This window comes from Myotis nattereri (assembly GCF_964212035.1).
Source record: "Myotis nattereri genome assembly, chromosome: X".
NCBI classification, from domain to species: Eukaryota; Metazoa; Chordata; class Mammalia; order Chiroptera; family Vespertilionidae; genus Myotis; species Myotis nattereri.
Genome location: NC_138078.1, coordinates 132,221,950 through 132,241,243, shown reverse-complemented (window position 1 = coordinate 132,241,243; position 19,294 = coordinate 132,221,950). Strand labels below are relative to the sequence as shown.

The following is a 19,294-nucleotide window of genomic DNA, read 5'->3' as shown; positions in this document are numbered from 1 at the left end:
TCTTTAACCCAGTCCTGGAAGAGGTGCAGCTGGGGATTCAGCAGAGCTAGAAGCAAAACCAGTGTCCAAAGTTTCCATTCAATGGTGGAGCTGGGTCCGGTACAGCATTAAGCTCGTTGCAGTCTATCAGTCCAATATGTGGAATCCACAAGGCCCTGTGGCCAAATTCAGGAGTGTGAGAGTCCCACAAGCCAGGAGTCAAACATGAGCAAGCAAGAGAGTTAAGAGAGCAAACCCCTTTGTTTAGGAGCTTAAGTATCTCAAATCTTCTCATGCTTGCAGTGGCCATGCCTACTCTGGCCAATGACCTGTTCCCAGATGTCACTGCCTGTCAAGTACCTTCCCTAGACTTTAGTGGGCACATGTCCCTTCCTCCAGGTATCTGTGGGGAATAGACCTGGGGAATGCTAAACTGCAACTTCCTAGCAAAGCTGCACAAATGAATGCCTATAATATTTGACTTTCCCTTTGCTCCTTTCAAGTTATTTAATAAGCAGGTTAAATCACAATGGTATTAAAAGGATAAAAGAAAAATTATCCTAACCAAATGTGGATAGCTGTTATTGATATTTATACGTATCATGGGTTTATAAATACAGTGGAACCTCAGTTCTCGAACTTAACTCATTCCAGAAGGTTGTTTGTCAAGCAATTTGTTCAAAAACTGAATCATCCACCCCGCCCCCCCCATTAGAAATAATGTAAGTTGAATTAATCTGCTCCATAACCCTAAATAATTCTGTTTTAACTTTTCCTATATACAGTACATGTCTAATATACTGTTTAATCTATAAAAAAACATTTCTTTTCTTAAATGTGTTGAACCAACCCCTACTAGTCTTAAACAATCACTTTCAGCACTCATTTCAAGGGTGTAGCATCTTCGTTTTTTCCATATCACTGCCTCTGAAATACTGTCGCCTGCTAACTGCTTTTCCTTTATCCAAATCAGCAACAGTTTTTCTACCTCTTCAATTGCCTGTGATCATTGTTTTGTGAGCACTTTCATACCCTTAGCAATATCAGTACACTTGATGGCCTCTTTACATTTTAAAATTGTGCTTATCATCCATTTCACCAGCAACAAAACCAAAAGAAAATATTCACAGTACGGTTAACTGACTCACATTCTCTCATTTGTTTGTGGCCTGAGAAATGTTTTTTGTCATGCTGATGTATCAGCATAAAGGGTTTTCAAGTCCAGAAATGAATTTTTGTTAGGAAATGGACACATTTTTTCCATGAACAACTTGCTCAAAAACCGGTTTGAGATGGGAAACATTCGAGAATCAAGGTATGACTGCAATTAATAGCTGAGGTAAAAGTTCTGCTTTTAACAAGCTGAGATTCTTATTTTTGAAACCACCTCAAAGCCAAGGAGAAATCTTTATCTTTGGTAAAATATGGAAACAGCTGTTAGGGATCACTCCATACATAAAAAGATATAAACAGGAATTGCTAAGAGAAACAACATTTTAGCTAGGATGAAGGAAGATGCCAAGAAAGAACACATACTTGCTGCAGACTACCCTGAAGGTCAAAAATTTCCAAGGACTTCTTTCTAATGGTAAAGGTATACAATTTATGATAATTATCAAATGGTAGATATGGAAAGTAAACAAAGGTAATCCAATATCCTCATAATTGGTATTTCTGATGAAGAGAACAAAAGATAATGTCAAAGTCATAAGTCAGAAAAAATTTCTAATAGAAGATTCACCTCTATAGATCAAATGGCTCTTCATATTTCAGGGTTATTGTTACATAACAATCACAACTATCATATTGGCAAATAATAAAAATAATGGCACCAAGTATTTCTTGGAGGGCAAGGAAAGTATTCTCCCATTCTCTATTGATGAGCACATAAATTCATCGTGTTTCTGGAGGAGCATTACAAATTATACATCAAAAATATTTTAATTTTGAAATAGTTAGCTTTTGACTTAATTTCTCGGAATTGATACTAATTGCTTAATAGAATATTCATGATAAGGCATAGGTAAAAATATGTTCACCACAATGTCATTCTTAATAATAGAAACATTTTAAAAATCTCTAGAAATTCAGCAATGTGGGCTAAAGGATTATATATATATATATATATATATATATATATATATATATATGTAGTTACATGAAAAATATTTGAAATATTGGGATACTTACGTATTATCCTATATAATAAGACCCTAATATGCAAATCGACTGAACAGTAGACGACCGGCCACTATGATGCACACTGACCACCAGGGGGCAGAAGCCCAATGCAGGAGCTGCCCCCTGGTGCTCAGTGCACTCCCACAGGGGAAGCACCACTCAGCTCGAAGCCGAGCTCATGGCTGGTGAGTGCAGCAGCAGTGGCTGGAGCCTCTCCCACCTCCATGGCAGCGCTAAGGACCCCTCGGGGAGCTGGCCTAAGCCGGAAGTCAGTCAGCATCCAAGGGGTTCCAGATTGTGAGAGGGCACAGGCTGGGCTGAGCCCCCCCGCCCCCTTCCCAGTGCATGAATGTCATGCACCAGGACTCTAGTTATTTTATTAAGTGTTTATCTTTCAGTGAAGGGTGAAATTTATCTTTGGTGAAATTTATGTGTTAGTTTTCTTTCTTTTTGATGTCTATTTCCTTATTTCCTTCAATGTGTACATATTGAAAAGGGGAGAGACTTTCAGAATGGAGGAATATAGTTTGCTAGACCTGAAACCAATTCCTAGAACATGACCACTTGTAGCCCCCCATGTATAAACTGAAAGGGACTTTATGGGAATGGTAAGCAAGATACTTTGATAAGGTGGGGGATATAGAGTTAGAGGAAAGGGCAGATCCAGACCCTGATACTCCAATTTCTTTTAGCATAAGTCCAGTGTTTAGCATTGTGTCCTCAGCACTGAACTAATAGACTCATGTCCATTTTAAGGCAATTATGTATTACATATGTTACCAATTTGGTTACTGATTGGGACCTGGGTTATTTTCATCATGCAGAAAAGGTTTTAAGGTCAATGAAAATGAAAGTAAAACAAAATGGGGTTTATGAAGGTATATTGAAGATGAGGAGTGGGCCAGTGGGGGGAGAGAGAAAAAGAGAGAGATTGAGAGAGATTGGCCAGACTGCTTTAGCTCACTGGGAAGTCAGAGAAAAGGGAGCTTTGGGGACAGGTCCAGGGGTTAGCCCAGGACGATCTGCAACTGCTCATTTCTTCCCTGGTTGCAAGTCTCATGGGGTCCCTTAGAGGTTGGGGGAAACATGCCTGTGGGGGAAGGGAAAAGGAATAGCATGGGTGTGCTCCTTGTAGGGAGAGAGAGATAGAGAGAAAGAGAGAGAGAGAGCATGGGCCCAAACTCCTGGGTTTAACACAGGAATTTTCTCAGTAGATGATTGACAGAAACTATCTTTCTTCTGGGCATAATGCATACAGAAAAATCCTCAGGGTCGAGGTCAAAACCAAATTTCTAATTTCATTATAATTAATCTAGGAACCTAGTGAGATTGCACATCATGTTGCTTTCCTCTGAGCTTGTGCCAAGAACCAGCAGACTCTGAACCTGCCTGCTGGAAGTCTGCTGGGCTGCCCATAGAGCAGTAATCTGAAGGCAATGTTGGTAGAAACCCTGTTCAGTCTCCAGGGCAGGCCCCACCACAGCCACTCATGTCTAACTTCCTACCTAACATATTTTTTCAATCAACCTCTATCTATCATTTATCAAAAGTTCTACAAGCTATATTATTGAACATGTCAAGATTGATTATGTTTATATATGCATACATCTATGCACAATATATATAATTAAGTTAATTTCATTTGTTGATTTGTTTATCTTCCTTTTGTTAAGTTGTATGAGTTCCCTGTAAATGTTGGAGATTAAACCCTTCTCAGAGATAACATTGGCAAATATGTTCTCCCATGCAGTGGGCTTTCTTGTTGTTTTGTTGATGGTTTCTTTTACTGTACAGAAGCTTTTTATTTTGATGTAGTCCCATTTGTTTATTTTCTCTTTAGTTTCCATTGCCCTAGGAGCTGTATTGGTGCAGATATTGATTCGGCATACGTCTGAGGTTTTGCTACCTGTGGATTCCTCTAGTATTTTTATGGTTTCTCATCTTATGTTTAAATCCTTTACCAATTTTGAGTTTATTTTTATATATGGTGTAAGTTGGTGGTCTAGTTTCATTTTTGCATGTGTCTGTCCAATTTTCTCAACACCATTTATAAAAGAGGCTGTGTTGATTCCGTTGTATGTTCTTGCCTCCTTTATTAAATGTTAGTTGAGCATAGTGGTTTGGGTCGATTTCTGGGTTCCCTAGTCTAGTCCATTGGTCTATATGTCTGTTCTTGTGCCAGTACCAGGCAGTTTTGAACAATGTAACAAAGAGCTGGTTCTTTGAAAGGATACAGAAGATTGATGAACCTCTAGCCAGGCTCAACAAGAAGCAAAGAGAGAAAACCCAAATAAACAAAATCAGGAATGAAAGAGGTGAAAAAACAACAGACCCCACAGAAATACAAAGGATTGTTAAAAAAAATACTATGAACACCTCTATTCCAACAAACTAGACAACCTATAGGAAATGGACATATTCCTAGAAAAATACAACTTTCCAAAACTCAGTTAGGAAGAATCTAAAAATCTCAATAGGCTGATAACTATGGAGGAAATGGAAGCATCATCAAAAAGCTTCCAGCAAACAAAAGCCTAGGGCCAGATGGCTTCACAGGGGGGTTTTACCAAACATTCAAGGAAGAACTAAAACCTATCCTCCTTAGACTACTACAAAAAATCCAAGAGGAAGGAACACTTCCACCTCATTCTATGAAGCCAGCATTACCCTAATCCCAAAACCAGGTAAAGACAAGACAGTGAAAGAGAATTATAGGCCAATATCCCTCATCTACATAGATGCCAAAATTCTCAACAAAATTCTAGAAAATTGGATCCAGCATTATATAAGAAAGATCATACACCATGACCAAGTAGGATTTATCCTGGGGATGCAAGGATGGTACAATATCTGCAAATCAATAATTGTGATACATCACATAAACAAATTGAGAGATAAAAACCACATAGTCATATCAATTGATGCAGAAGAAGCATTTGACAAAATTCAGAACCCTTTCTTGATAAAAACCTTCAGCAAAATCAGAATAGAGGGATCATACCTCAACATAATAAAAGCCTTATATGACAAACCTACTGCCAACATCATACTCAATGGGCAAAAACTAAAACCATTTCACCTAAGAACAGGAATAAGACAGGGATGCCCACTTTCACCACTCCTATTTGACATAGTACTGGAAGTGCTAGCGATAGCAATTAGACAAGAATTAGAAATAAAAGATATCTAAATTGGAAAAGAAGATGTAAAACTGTCATTATTCACAGATGACATGATACTGTACATAGAAAACCCTAAAGACTCCATCAAAAAATTATTAGACTTAATAAATGAATTCAGCAATGTAGCAGGATACAAAATTAATGCCAAGAAATCTATGGAATTTTTATAAACCAATAGTGAACTTACAGAGAGAGAGATTTAAAAAATCCCTTTTACTATCACACCAAAAAAATTAAGATACCTAGGAATAAACTTAACTAAGGAGGTAAAAGACCTGTACTTGGAAAACTACAGGACACTGAAAAAAGAGATAGAGGAAGACATAAACAGATGGAGGAACATACTGTGTTCATGGATTGGTAGAATCAACATCATCAAAATGTCCATACTACCCAAAGCAATCTACAGATTCAATGCACTCCCCATTAAAATACCAACAGCATATTTCACAGACCTACAGTGAACTCTCTAAAATTCATCTGGAATAAAAAAAGACCCCAAATAGCTGCAACAATCCTGAGAAAGAAGAACAAAGTAGGAGGGATCTCAATATCAGATATCAAGCTGTATTACAAAGACACTGTTCTCAAAACATATGACTTTTGAGAATGGAGATTAAAAAAAAAAGTGTGACTCAAGTAAATTATTACTACCATATGTCTAAAAATACTTTTCTCAGTCGATCTAGAAACTTCAGATTATGTATAAGCATGCCTGTGTATTATTTCCATTACTCTGGAATTTTTTCAGAGTGTAATCTAAATTATTTTTTTTCATTTTTATATGGTGCCTCAAACATAGTGACAATGGATAATTCTTGCTGGGTGAATGAATCGTGAATTTTCCTGTGGCTTTGGGATTCAGCAGAACAAAAGGTTTGATATCTGATAGAGCTAATTTTGAATCTAGGCTGCCTTGCTTGAAAGTCATTTAACTTCTCTGAGGCTTTGATGCATCATCTCTAAAATGGAAGTTCTAGTTTCCTCACAAGGTCAGTTTGAGGATTAAATGAGATAATGACTATCAGAAGAACATCAGTGGTGATAACAGTATTCCTTGATTTGCATTGCACCTTTCTGGTCAAGCGATACAAGGTTTATTGCAGCTGTTTGTGCTACTGGTATATTTGAATGGTATATGCCAGATCTCATGGGGCATGTAGGTATAAATTGACTAACAAGGCTGGTGTGTGTATTTTTTTGGGGGGGCGGGGATCTGAGTATTGATGATTCAACCTACATAGACCTAATTATCTTGCTAACATTGTTCTGTGCAGTTTGACCTATTCCACCTGAGAATGTCTCAGTTAGTTCTGCTGATTTTTAGAGGTAGAAATAAAATCCTTACCTACTTATATTTCAGAAGATCTGAGATAAGATATGGAGAGAGGGGAATACATTGTCCATCTGTAAAAAAAAAAAAAAGATATAGGGTCACACTATTTTCTAAGTGTGTTTCCTATATCCTCTAGGTTTTGCTGAACCCTTCCAGATCTCCCGAGGATATGGCAAAGGGAAAGGTACCTGAGTCCTATCCCCACTTCAATCAGAACAGTTCCATTTTCATCTGGTTTATTTCATGTAATTCTATGGAAGATTACGTTTGAATGAATGACACTACTGCTAAAATAAAGTTAAAAGCTACATATATGGAGTCAAAAACATTGTGTTTGGTATCAGGAAATGGTGATGATGATGATGATAAATAATACCTACACAGCACATTTTAGTTTAATGGGAATTCTCACATATAGTACGTTATGTAATCCTTACAAATAGACATTATAAAGTAGGTATCTTATTATCCTCATTTTGCAAATATTGAATACTTAGGCTCAGGTAGTTTAAATGGCTTGCTTAAGTAGTATGGCTAATTAGTGATAGAAGTGGGATTAAAATCTACATGTTATAATATACTGAACTGGCTTTATGACTGGGCTTTGCTAGTTACTGGCTGTGCAAATCTCATCCTCTTTGGTACTTAGTTTCCTCATGTGTAAAGTGGGGTTTAGGGTAGAAGGACTCCACTTTAATATTGGAGCTCCAAATGAATTGTGGTTAGAGAAAAATATTCAGTGATTTTAAACATAAAAACTGGTCCAGCTAGTGTTGCTCAGTAGTTGAGCATAGACCCATGAACCAGGAGGTCATGGTTCAATTCCCAATCAAGGCACATGCTTGGGTTGCCGCTTGATCCCCAGTAGGGGGTGTGCAGGAAGCAAGCAATCAATGATACTCTCTCATCCTTGATGTATCTCTCTCTCTCTCCCTCTCCCTTCCTCTCTGTGAACTCAATAAAAAAGAACCATAAGTAAAAAATAAAAACTGCTTCCTTAGATTAAATAACATTGGACCTCCCCTGATGATTAGATTACATTTGATTATAGCAAAACCGTCCATACTATGTGCAATTATAGGCAATTTTAACCATCATATACTATTTTGTAGTTATATAACTTTCTGTAAAATTCATTGCAAAATGAGACATCTTCTGCAAGCAGACATACATATATGCACAAACATACAGGCATCTGCATCTCATATGAAATTGCCAGTTGTACAGCTGTCTTAGTCAGCTTGGGCTGCCATAACTAAATACCATAGACTGGGTGTCTTAAACAACAGGATTTTGTTTCTCAGGGTTCTGGGGGCTGGGAATTTCAAGATCAAGGTGCCAGCAGATTTGGTTTCTACTGAGAGCCCATTTTCTGGTTTGAAGACTGCTGCCTTCTCACTGTGTACTCACAAGGCAGGGGGTGGGGAGAGTGTAGAAAGTGAGCTCTGCCGTCACTGGTTTGACTCAGTGGATAAAGCATCAGCTTGCAGACTGAAGGGTCCCAGGTTTGATTATGGTCATGGGCACATGCCCACATTGCAGGCTCCATCCCCAGTAGGGGGTGCAGGAAGCAGCCAATCAATGATTCTCCTATTATTGTTGTGTGTGTGTGTTTTTTTCTCTCTCTCTCTCCCTTCCTCTCTGAAATTAAAAAAAAAAAAGGAAGAAAGAAAAGAAAGTGATCTCTGTTCCCCTTTCTTATTCTATCTATAAAGGCATTAATACCATCTTGAGGGCCCCACCTTCATGTCCTTATCTAAAGCTGCTATCTCCCAGAGGCCCCACCTCTTAATACCTTCACTTTGGGGGTTAGAACTTCAATGTAGGCAGTTTCCAGTCATTTAGAGGTGAATTCCAAGTGCTGTCAAACATTGTTCTACAGTGTACTGCTCTTTAACAGTGATCCCCAAGTTTTGTCAAACACTGTTATACACTGTTTCCTGATGTTGATCAGTGATTTCCAAGTGTTTTCAAACACTTTTATACAGTTTCCAGGCATTTACGTATTTCTAGTTTAATCACAACACTTTAATCACAGGGTAAAGAAAACTCTTGTAATAATGAGCTGAAATCCAATTCCCAGTTTTTAAAGCAAGGCATACCTATTGAGAATTAACAGTGAAGCACTCTGATAGAAAAAAATCACTAAAATATAAATGACTGATAGTGCTCTGTATGTTTTTAATTAAAATACGGTTGTTATGTAAAAATCTAGCTTGTAGAATTCACATACTTCAGTTGGTAGAAGTAAGAAATCTCAAGTTTTTCAAACATTTTTTTGCTGGATTTGGTAACACATTTGTTAGTTTATCATAGGATCATGTTTCTTTAGCTGTTGGCCCATTCACAACTTCTGAACCCAAAGACTGAGCTCAAAGCCTACTTTCGCTAGGGAACTTGTCTGACTACTTCAGGCAAGGAAAGTTACTTCTACTGTATTCTTTCAAGACCTTGGTTATATCTATATTATTGTATTCTTCACATCCTGGTGAGTATCTCAGGGTATTTCTGGATCTGAATAGAATATGTGGTAACTAGTGTGTACTAACTAGATTGGATAGAACCAGTACTAAGGCTACCTGTAGGCTCTCTACTGACCCTAGATAGGGAGTGAATTACATCTAGTTTTAGGGCCAGAGAAAGAAAAATGACCTATGAAATGAGCCAGGAAAACAGTGGAATCAGCGTTGGCAGGGGGTAGACAAATTCTAATGTCTTCCTCTAACAAGATCAGGCACATAGCTAGAAACCTGGTGATATGTAACTGGTTTTAATCATTCTTCTTCTATGTAGATTGTGTTGGACAAAGTTAGATTTATGTGAAGCAATCAGCCTTGCTATTAAAACTCATTGGTCAGTTAATTTATTCTATGACTAGTTTTGACTTGTTTATTAAAATATAAGTTTCACAAATGTAATGCTAAATAGACAAAACAAGATTTAGTAAACTGGTAGCACAGAAGCCACTAGTCACTCAACTTGTATAATAGTATACCTTTCTTGTATAATAGTGTATCTTTTTTATTTTTGTAGTTAAAAGTCCAACATCTGTTCCCCATTTGTTCTACAGAAGCTCACTCTAATATAGGCTGCTGGGATGAGCAACTGATGTGAATCCTGGAATTGCTGGAGCCATTTTATAACCAGTCTGCGGAAGGATCTGGCACAGGTAGGAGAGCAGAACTGACATAATTGTAAAGAAATAGAGCTACTAATGAACATTTGGTTCAAAATTGGAAGCATATATAACCTCTGAGCTTTTCAGTTAATGAACCAGTCAGTTTTCTTTATTCTTGAAATATGTTTGATTTGAGTTTTGCAATAATTTATACTGAAATACATCTGATCCACATAGTTTTCTCTGTGTCAGGCCTGATGCTGAACTCTTTAGGTAGGTTATCTCATTTAATCCTTCCCGATAAACTATAAAAAAGGTGTGACAGACATTCCTGTTGATCTCAGATATAGTATCAGAATTATCATTAGCACAGAGCTCTGGTGGCCTTTCCTAACCAACTACAGGAGGACAAGGACAATGAAAGTGACCACTTTCTCTTCCATAAACCATTCTGCTGGAAAGCTGTGGGGCTAATGCAGCACACTGGTGAGTATCTCAGGGTACTTAATAAATATCTTTTGAAGAATACTGAATTGGGATAATTAATGTAGAAAGGTTGCCAGAGCAGTGCCATCAATGGCTTCCTCTTTCCAGTGCCTGAGGCCTACAAGCCCAATGAACAAATAACTGCAGTAACTCCTCCTAGGCATAAGGAGTTATGTGCTCTGTCTCTGGTCATCTTCCTCAAGCATTTTTTTCCTCTTAGATACTCCTCAGTATCTAACTTATCCCCACTACTCTCCCTTTAAGCTGACTATTCACTTAGCCTGTCTATCCAAAATTTGATATAGCTTCTATTTGTTCATATTTATCATCCTGGGACTAAACCTTCATTAACTCTGTATAAATGAACACCTTAGTACATTCCTTATTCAGCCCCTTTGTCAGCTTTATGCCAGAAGTATCCTGCACTAGTGAGAAGTGAGGTAGTGAATTGCTCCAGGAAGAAATTTGTCATAAATACAAGATTTATCATACTGTTTCACTCCCATAAAGATGAAAATGGTCCTTATGCCTTAATAGTCTTTCTTTGGGGGCATCACTAAACCCAGTTGAGTTTTAGGTCAAATAAACTGGTCAGAGAAGTTCATAACGTACCTCTCTTGGAAGGAAAAAAAATGCACATTCAAGTTTCCCAGAAGTTACTTTAAGGTTTGAAACAGTCACAGTTGATATAGTAGCAATTGTTTCTTGTCACTACCTGGAATTAGAATAGCATCCTCTATGATAAAAGATAGCACACTGTTGATTGTTTTATTTATGGCAATATGTTAGCATCCAAGTGGGTTTTTCCCATTACAACCTACTTACAAGTCTCTGACAGAAAAGAAAATACATCAAATAAAGAACATGGAAAGGACTTCACTTCAAATTAAATAATAAGATTATTCTTGTTCTGTTGTGGAATATGAAATCTGGTGCCAATGCTTTCGCATTTCTGATTGTCATTTACTATGGAGTAGAACCTTGCAGAGGCAATTGCCAATTGCTTGTTGAAATGAAATGGAACATTATTGTGGAAAAAACAACAACCACCTGTGCTGCCTTTCAGTAGGTGTAATTATCTCTAAATTATCCATGGCAGGATTACACAGTAATTGTATTTTTATCAACAAATAGCTCTTCCCTGTCATACAAATTTTGTCAAATAATAAAAAGAAAAGAAAATATATTCTTTCTTAATATTAAGGAACTTCAAACTAGAATTTCCTGGGCTTGTCTCTGTGGCAATGTCTATCCTATCTAATAAAAGAGAAACATGGTAATTGGCGTACGACCGCTACCCTTCCCATTGGCTAATCAGCGAGATATGCAAATTAACTGCCAGCCAAGATGGCGGCCGGCAGCCAGGCAGCTTGAAACTAACATGAGGCTTGCTTGCTTCAGTGACGGAAGACTCCAAAGTTCCCCTCTTGCCTTGCCGCCCTCTGAGCCTGCAGTTTAAGAAACATTGTAACAAATATAGAAGCTAAAAAAAACCCCAGAAACCAGCTTTCAGCAAGCCGGGATCTCAGAGCTGGAGTTGATACAGAGTTTCAATTATAGAACTGAAACAAACCAGATACCTGCTTTCAGGAGCGGAGCCCTAAGAGCTGGAGCCTCAGAGCTAAAGCTGGCCCAGAATAAAAAAAAAAAAAGAAAGAAAGGAGCGGTTGGGAGCTTCCGTCACCCACCAGCCTGAAAACGGCCCTCAGCCCCTCACCCAGACTGGACAGGCACCCCAGTGGGGACCCCCACCCTGAAGGGTGTGTGACCAGCTGCAAACAGCCATCATCCCCTCACCCAGACTGGCCAGGCACCCCACTGGGGACCTCCACCTTGAAGGGTGTGTGACCAGCTGCAAACAGCCATCATCCCCTCACCCAGGCTGGCCAGGCACCCCAGTGGGGACCTCCACCCTGAAGGGTGTGTGACCAGCTGCAAACAGCCCTCAGCCCCTCACCCAGACTGGCCAGGCATCCCAGTGGGGACCCCCACCCTGATCCAGGACACCCTTCAGGGCAAACAAGCTGGCCCCCACTCGTGCACCAGGCCTCTATCCTATATAGTAAAAGGGTAATATGCCTCCCAGCACCTGGATCAGCGGAGCCCAGAGGCCTCCCGGCACCGGGATCAGCGTGACAGGGGGCAGTACATAAACCCTCTGATCGCCCTGCGGCTCTGTGTGTGATAGGGGGTGGGGCCACAACTTCCCTATCTGCCCTGCTCTGTTCCGGACTGGGGAAGGTGCCCCAACCTCCTGATCAGCCCTGCTCTGTGCCTGATAGGGGGGAGCTCCCCAACCCCCTGATTGCCCTGCGGCTCTGTGTGTGACAGGGTGCGGCACTCCCCGCCCCCCATGGGCCCTTCTCTGTGTGTGACGGGGTAGAGCCATACCTCCCCATCGGCCCTGCCTTGAGTGTGACAGTGGCAGCGCCCCAACCCCTGATGGGCCCTGCTCTGTGCGTGACGGGGGGAGCTCCCCAACCCCCTGATCGACCCTGCTCTGTGCATGACAGGGTAAGGAGCCCCAACCCCCCTGATGGGCCCTGCTCTGTGCATGACAGGGGGCAGTGCCCCAACCTCCTGATCGGCCCTGCTCTGTGCGTGACAGGGGGTGGCGCCACAACCTCCCTATTGACCCTGCCTTGAGTGTGACAGGGAGCAGTGCCCCAACCCCCCAATCGGCCCTACCCTGAGCATGACTGAGGGTGGCATCGCAACCTCCCAATCTGCCCTGCTCTGTGCATGACAGGGGGCGGTGCCCCAACTCCCCAATCGGCCCTGCTCTGAGCCTGACCAGGGGCTGCACCTAGGTATTGGGCCTGCCCTCTGCCACCCGGGAGCAGGCCTATGCCAGCAGGGCGTTATCTCCCAAGGGGTCCCAGACTGCGAGAGGGGACAGGCCGGGCTGAGGGACCCCCTTTCCCTCCTGAGTGCACAAATTTTTGTGCACTGGGCCTCTAGTATGCTATATAATAGACTTGATGTAGAAAAATTTGACAATAATATCAGACAAAACCAATGATGACGGTTCATGTAATACCATTACTGCTGCTACTGTTACTACTAACTGTGCTTGTCATACTTAAAAGCCTCCCTGAATCTGATTATTCTTTCCAAGTTTAGAAAACCCCTGTATCATGAGACAGAACTCACTTCTCATTAATTATTTTAATTTACATCAAAATTTAAGAACATCTGGTTTGGGATGAGTCCTAGGATTAAGGATAATGAAACAAACAAGCAAACAAAGCTCTCCAGCTGTGTGGGGAACCTCTAGGCTAACTCAAGTGTTTTCTGCACATGACTTTCCACCTAAGATCATCATTATATTGTCTATCAATGACATGAATTTTAAGTAGTTTTACTTCTTGTATAATTTTATCCCTTAAGCCCTCCAGGAAATTTAGCATTATTGGTTCAAATTGTTCCCCAGTGATATTAGCACATTTTATTTTAAACCCATTATAGACTACCTTCTAGAACAGTGATGGTGAACCTATGACACGCGTGTCACAGGTGACATGCGAACTCATTTTTTTGGTTGATTTTTCTTTGTAAATGGCATTTAAATATATAAAATAAATATCAAAAATATAAGTCAGTGTTTTACTATGGTTGTAAATATCAAAAAAAATCTATATGTGACACGGCACCAGAGTTAAGTTAGGGTTTTTCAAAATGCTGACACGCCGAGCGCAAAAGGTTCACCATCACTGTTCTAGAGTTTACTTGATTCTTGGTAATGTTTTGTTTTCCTAGAATTCCATAGTTTCATCTTTCTAATTATTATTATTTTTAATGAGAAACAATATCTATCAGTACAGGAGGGGCTAAATGCCTCCCACATTGATTTTACTTGCCTAACACCAAAAATCTCTTCCTTCTGCAAAACCAACCCATGTCCCTAGGATTAATGAGGACACTTTCAGGGTCGGTAAACAGTCACAGTGCAAATCTAAATCCTAGAAACAAAGATGAGTTTTTGATAATTATCTTACTTAGGCCTGAAGTATGCACCTGGTCCGTTTCAGTAAGATTCTTTGAATTCATCTGCCAAATAGATACACAAAAATGGACTTGTGATGGTAATGATGATGATAATGATGATGATGATGGTAATGATGATTATATTCTCTGTACATATTTCTATCCTTTCTTTGGTTAAGCATTAAACCTTGCTTTTGAGTTACTCACCCTCAACTGCCTGAGTTTTTGGTAGATTTGTCAATTACATTGATCTGCACACATCCCACAAACTTTTATGCCTACCAATACACATAAGTCAGGCTGTGTAATTATTGTACTTCATCTTTGGATACAGTCTTGGCCCAGGAGTTGATATTGGACCAGTAGAGAACTCACCAATATCTTCCCCAATAAATTAGAAAGAAACCGTTCAAATACATTAATTAAGGAGAATGTGAGACTAAAGCTATCTGTAGCCATCTTAGCCATCACATGTAGAGTACCTCTATGCAGAATGCAGCCAAGCAAAAAAAAAAAAAGAGGTGGTAAGAGAGAAGGATTTGAGCATCTAGACTCATCATTTCAATTCATGTATTTCTCAGTTTATGAGTCAATAAAGTCCCATTTTTGCTTAAGCTAATTCATTTAGAATTGGGCTTCTATCACCTATACCAGAAGGAGCCTTAATAATTCAACTACTTTCTAAGGAAATTAGTCAGTAGCAATGGATTTTACTTTGTGTTTTGAGTGAAATTAGCATACTTCCAGAATATATCTGATTGGAGCAGTGTGGAAGATGAAGGCAACCAGATTTGAAAATAGCCATGGCTAGGCATGAAATAGTACAATTTCTTCCAAGGTGACTGGAACAATCTTCCCAATAAGAGCACTCCATTTTGAAGGTAGCAAAATGATTGATTCAACTCATTTGGAAAATATTAGTTTAAAACATATGAAGGTTAAACATTTGTAAAATCTTGTGATTGTTACATTGTTTAAGTAAAAATTTGTCAAATATTATCCATTTCATTTTGTACAACCTGATAAAATTATAGGTAAATAGGAAGGAGATATTTCACTGAGGTTAAGCTGAAATTATCACCCTGAGAATGCTATGCCACAATTTTTGTTCTTTATGAAGCCTTTTTTGAACTCTGGTGTATAATCTTGGAACATTGAAAGCCAAGGTTGAATAGCTATATAGCTAGAAAATTTGGCTTCATCTTTATGTTCATATGTATAGAAAAAATTCTATACGTTCTTGTGAATGTAATGATTTTGACAAACATTTGAGTTACTTGACCAACATTCTAAGCCTAGGTCTCAACATTTAACCTCTATTAGTGCTAGAACTTTGACGATATTTTTTATTCATTAATTCAACAAAAATTTTTAAATCTTCATCTGAGGATATTTTTCCTTTGATTTTTAGAGAAGGTGGAAGAGAGAGGGAAAGACATATAGAAATATCGATGTGAGCAAAACACATCGATTGGTTGCCTCTTGCATGCTCCCTGGCCAGGGCACAAGCCAGGGAGGAGCCTGCAACAAAGTATGTGCCCTTGACCAGAATTGAACCCAGGACCCTTGGGGCCAAAGGTGGTGGGGAGCCGATATAGGGTTAAACCTTGGACTGACCTGTTGGCAAAGTCACAAACAGGTCTTCCGAGTCTTAAACAACCCAATCCGAGAGATGGCCGCTGATTTACATGCGCTATCATTTAAAAAATAAAAAAGGGGGAATTTCCTGGAAGCCGGTCCATCCTTGCTGCTTGACAGCCGTTGCAGGGAAGAAACATCTGCACAGCATATGTTTCAAGGGACCTGGGGTATATGGCATACTGTTCTTAATATGTTTGCTCCCCTTCTTAGCGCTATGTGTTTTCACCAAGGTCACCTCTTAGAGAAAGGTTGTTTCCCCAGGTGGGGATTTTTCCCTGGAGTTAGGGATTAACAGGACTAAGGAATGGAATCAGTAAACCCCCTTAACTAAGTGCCAGGTGGGTAGTTAATCACTTTAACTAGGAACAATCACATTTAAGCTACATAATCTTTACTTAGGATAATCTCCTTTAGTTACTTCCTTGTAGATTAACAGAACAATAGAGTAGTGACCTTGGAATGGAGATAACAAACATCCTAACCTTTGGAATAGAATGGATAGGATTAAAATCAAATGGTATAAATACAGATGTAACAGAAGAATAAAGGGAGAACCTCGCTATGCTGATCAACTGAACGCTGTCTCTGTGTCATTTCTTCTTCCCTGACTCCGTCCACACCTTTGGGAACCCCTGGACCTGCTGGGGTTGGACCCCAACAAAAGACCGATGCTCTATCCACTGAGCAAAACTGGCTAGGGCTAATTCAACAAATTTTTATTAACCAAATGCAATATACAAGACACTGTTCAACTATATTGGTTTTATGCCAGACAGCCAAACAGGAAAAATTCATGCCTTCCTGGAACTTACATTCTATTAGGGAGAAAGAGATAATAACTAAAAACTAAATTAAATATTAGAAGTTCATATGGGCAATAATAATGCAGGCAAATATGTAGAGAATGTGGAACAGTTTACAATTTTATATTGCATGGATGGTGGAATGGACAGAGAAATTTTTATTGAGAATATTCATTGAAACAAAGAATTGATGGGGGTAAAGGATCAAACCATGTAGATATCTGAGGGAAGACTGTTCTGATAGAGGAAACAACAGCTTCAAAGTCTCTGACGTACCTGTATTACTAATATTTTCACAAACTGGAAGGAGGCCAGTACTTCTGGAACAGAGTGAGAGAGGAAAACAGTAGGGAAGAATGGAAGCACCAGGTGGCTATATCTATGGCTGTAGCCATTACAAGGATTGAGTGTTCACTCTGAGCGAGATGGGAACTTTCAGAGCATCTTGAGCACCATGGTCCCAATTAGTCTATATTTGACCATTTCTTACTTAATACTCAGTTGGGAAACGTGTCCCTTCTCTGAAACCTACCCAAGTGACATTCTTACTATGCAAAAAACAAACAACAACAATAATAAAAAAAAAGAACAAAACTAATCTTTCCTTTTTATAATTTTCTTCAGTTTTCTTCTCAGCATTGTTTTTCTGGCTGTCATTGTTATATATATCAACTAGAGGCCCGGTACATGAAATTCGTGAACTGGAGTGGGGTCCCTCAGCCCTGTCGGCCTGTGCTCTCTTGCAATATGGGACCCCTCGGGGGATGTCCAACTGCCAGTTTAGGCCCAATCCCAGCCTAGCCTTCGAGGATCAGGCCTAAATTGGCAGTTGGACATCCCCTGAGGGATGTAGCAGTGCATCAAGCAGCAGGTGGCCAGGGAGGAGCCTGAACTGGGGCCAGTTGCAGCGCCACTTGGGCTCATCCCCGCCCTGCTGCTGCTGTCTTCTGGCTGGGTGGCACTCCCCCTGTGGGAGCACACTGACCACCAGCGGGCAGTTCCTGCATTGATCATCTGCCCCCTGGTGGTCAGTGCATCTCATAGGGACTGATTGTTCAGTCGTAACAGTCACATAAGCTTTTATATCTATAGATTCCTGGGGCCTGTGGTCCATCATGAGAATAAAGAGACTAGGAAACCATTTACTGCAGACTAGACACATGATCCTTTATGAGAAAACGTTTTCTAGGCATCACTCTATGAATTCTCAGTAAATGCTATTTCGGTTTATTACAGTTTATTTTTAAAGGCAAATGAGCACATTTAATTATTTTCCAAGTGGCTTATTTTGGATTGAGCAGGTGTAAATATAAGGGTCAGAATGATAAGTGCTGAGTGAGGGCTGTTAAAGTGGGATATGCAAGGGGATTTTCTTTGGAACTAGGCCTGTTGACTTGTTTGTGGTTGAACTATTTTATGTACTAATATATTTTAGAATCTTATACTCTACTTAATAGCATGTGTTTTCAGAAGCATTTTCTCTGCACAGTACAACCTCCAGGGTGTATGTTTACCTGCTAATATACTTACACTCAAGGTGTGTATATATTGGCAGACAAGCCCATAACCTGGGGTGTGTTATTGCTTGCATAATTAGTCATCAATTATCACCAGTTACATTTGCACCTGTTCCATTTGCAGATCTTTGGAATTTCCAGCTTGCTCAATTAGCATATTCTGAACTTCCTCCCACTTGTGAGAAAGTGGAATAATAGTCACTTATTTGAGGAACCTCTCCTTAAAAAGGGTCTCTACAACAACCATATGAAAAGATAATATTTTAGTCAGCCACTTTAGAGACATCATGAAAACCAACAAAATTATTTATTTGCTATCATAGCTTTTCTTAGAATTTGAAAGGGCTCTTGAGATCATTTCATTTTACTGATGTATAAAATAAGCCCTGAGAAGGGAAAGTGACTTTTCCAATGTCACACAACATATTAGTGGCAGAAAGCATGTATTCCTAGCTGAGGTCAGTTTCTACTCTGGCATGTGATTAAAATTCACCTTTTACTTTGAGACTGATTTCAAGATAAGGTTTACTTTGGATATGCAGAATGATGAGAATAAATGACATATTTTCAAGGCATCCCCTTTCCATTTCTGCTGCATCAATTGCTAATTACATTAAGCTTAGTATAAATGTTCTCTCACATGAATATTTTTGTGTTTCTATAGTTATTTTGGAAGCTTTGAGAGGCATATCTCTATGACAATATTTCAGTTAGTAACACAGGACCTCTCGAGTCTTCTCACTTAAGGTGGACTTTCAAGTCTTTCACTTTTGTCTGTGATTGAATGAAGTTTATAAAGACTGGTTGTATATGAGGCTTCTAACTCTAGTTTGTCAAATAAGTGTTTCAAGTTGCATAGGTAGATAAGATGACTTTATTTGCCTACAAGTGACAAGTGTTAACATAATTTTATTGTAAACTAGGGACCCAGGGCATGAATTCGTGCACCTTGAAAGGAACTGTGGGCCATGAGGCGGCGGTTGATACAGGGGCGGGTCTCGGCCCATCCTCCACAACCCTGCCTGGCCCATCCCACCATTGCCCTGGGTCCCCTGTCTGCCAGC

At 39.7% G+C, this 19,294-nt stretch overlaps 1 pseudogene across 1 annotated transcript in view; it reads right to left on the bottom strand.

The window, feature by feature from the left end:
* Positions 1 to 19,294, bottom strand: part of LOC308511838 (neurofilament light polypeptide-like) — a 1,188,981-nt pseudogene that overhangs the window by 1,169,262 nt on the left and 425 nt on the right. The window lies entirely within an intron of this gene.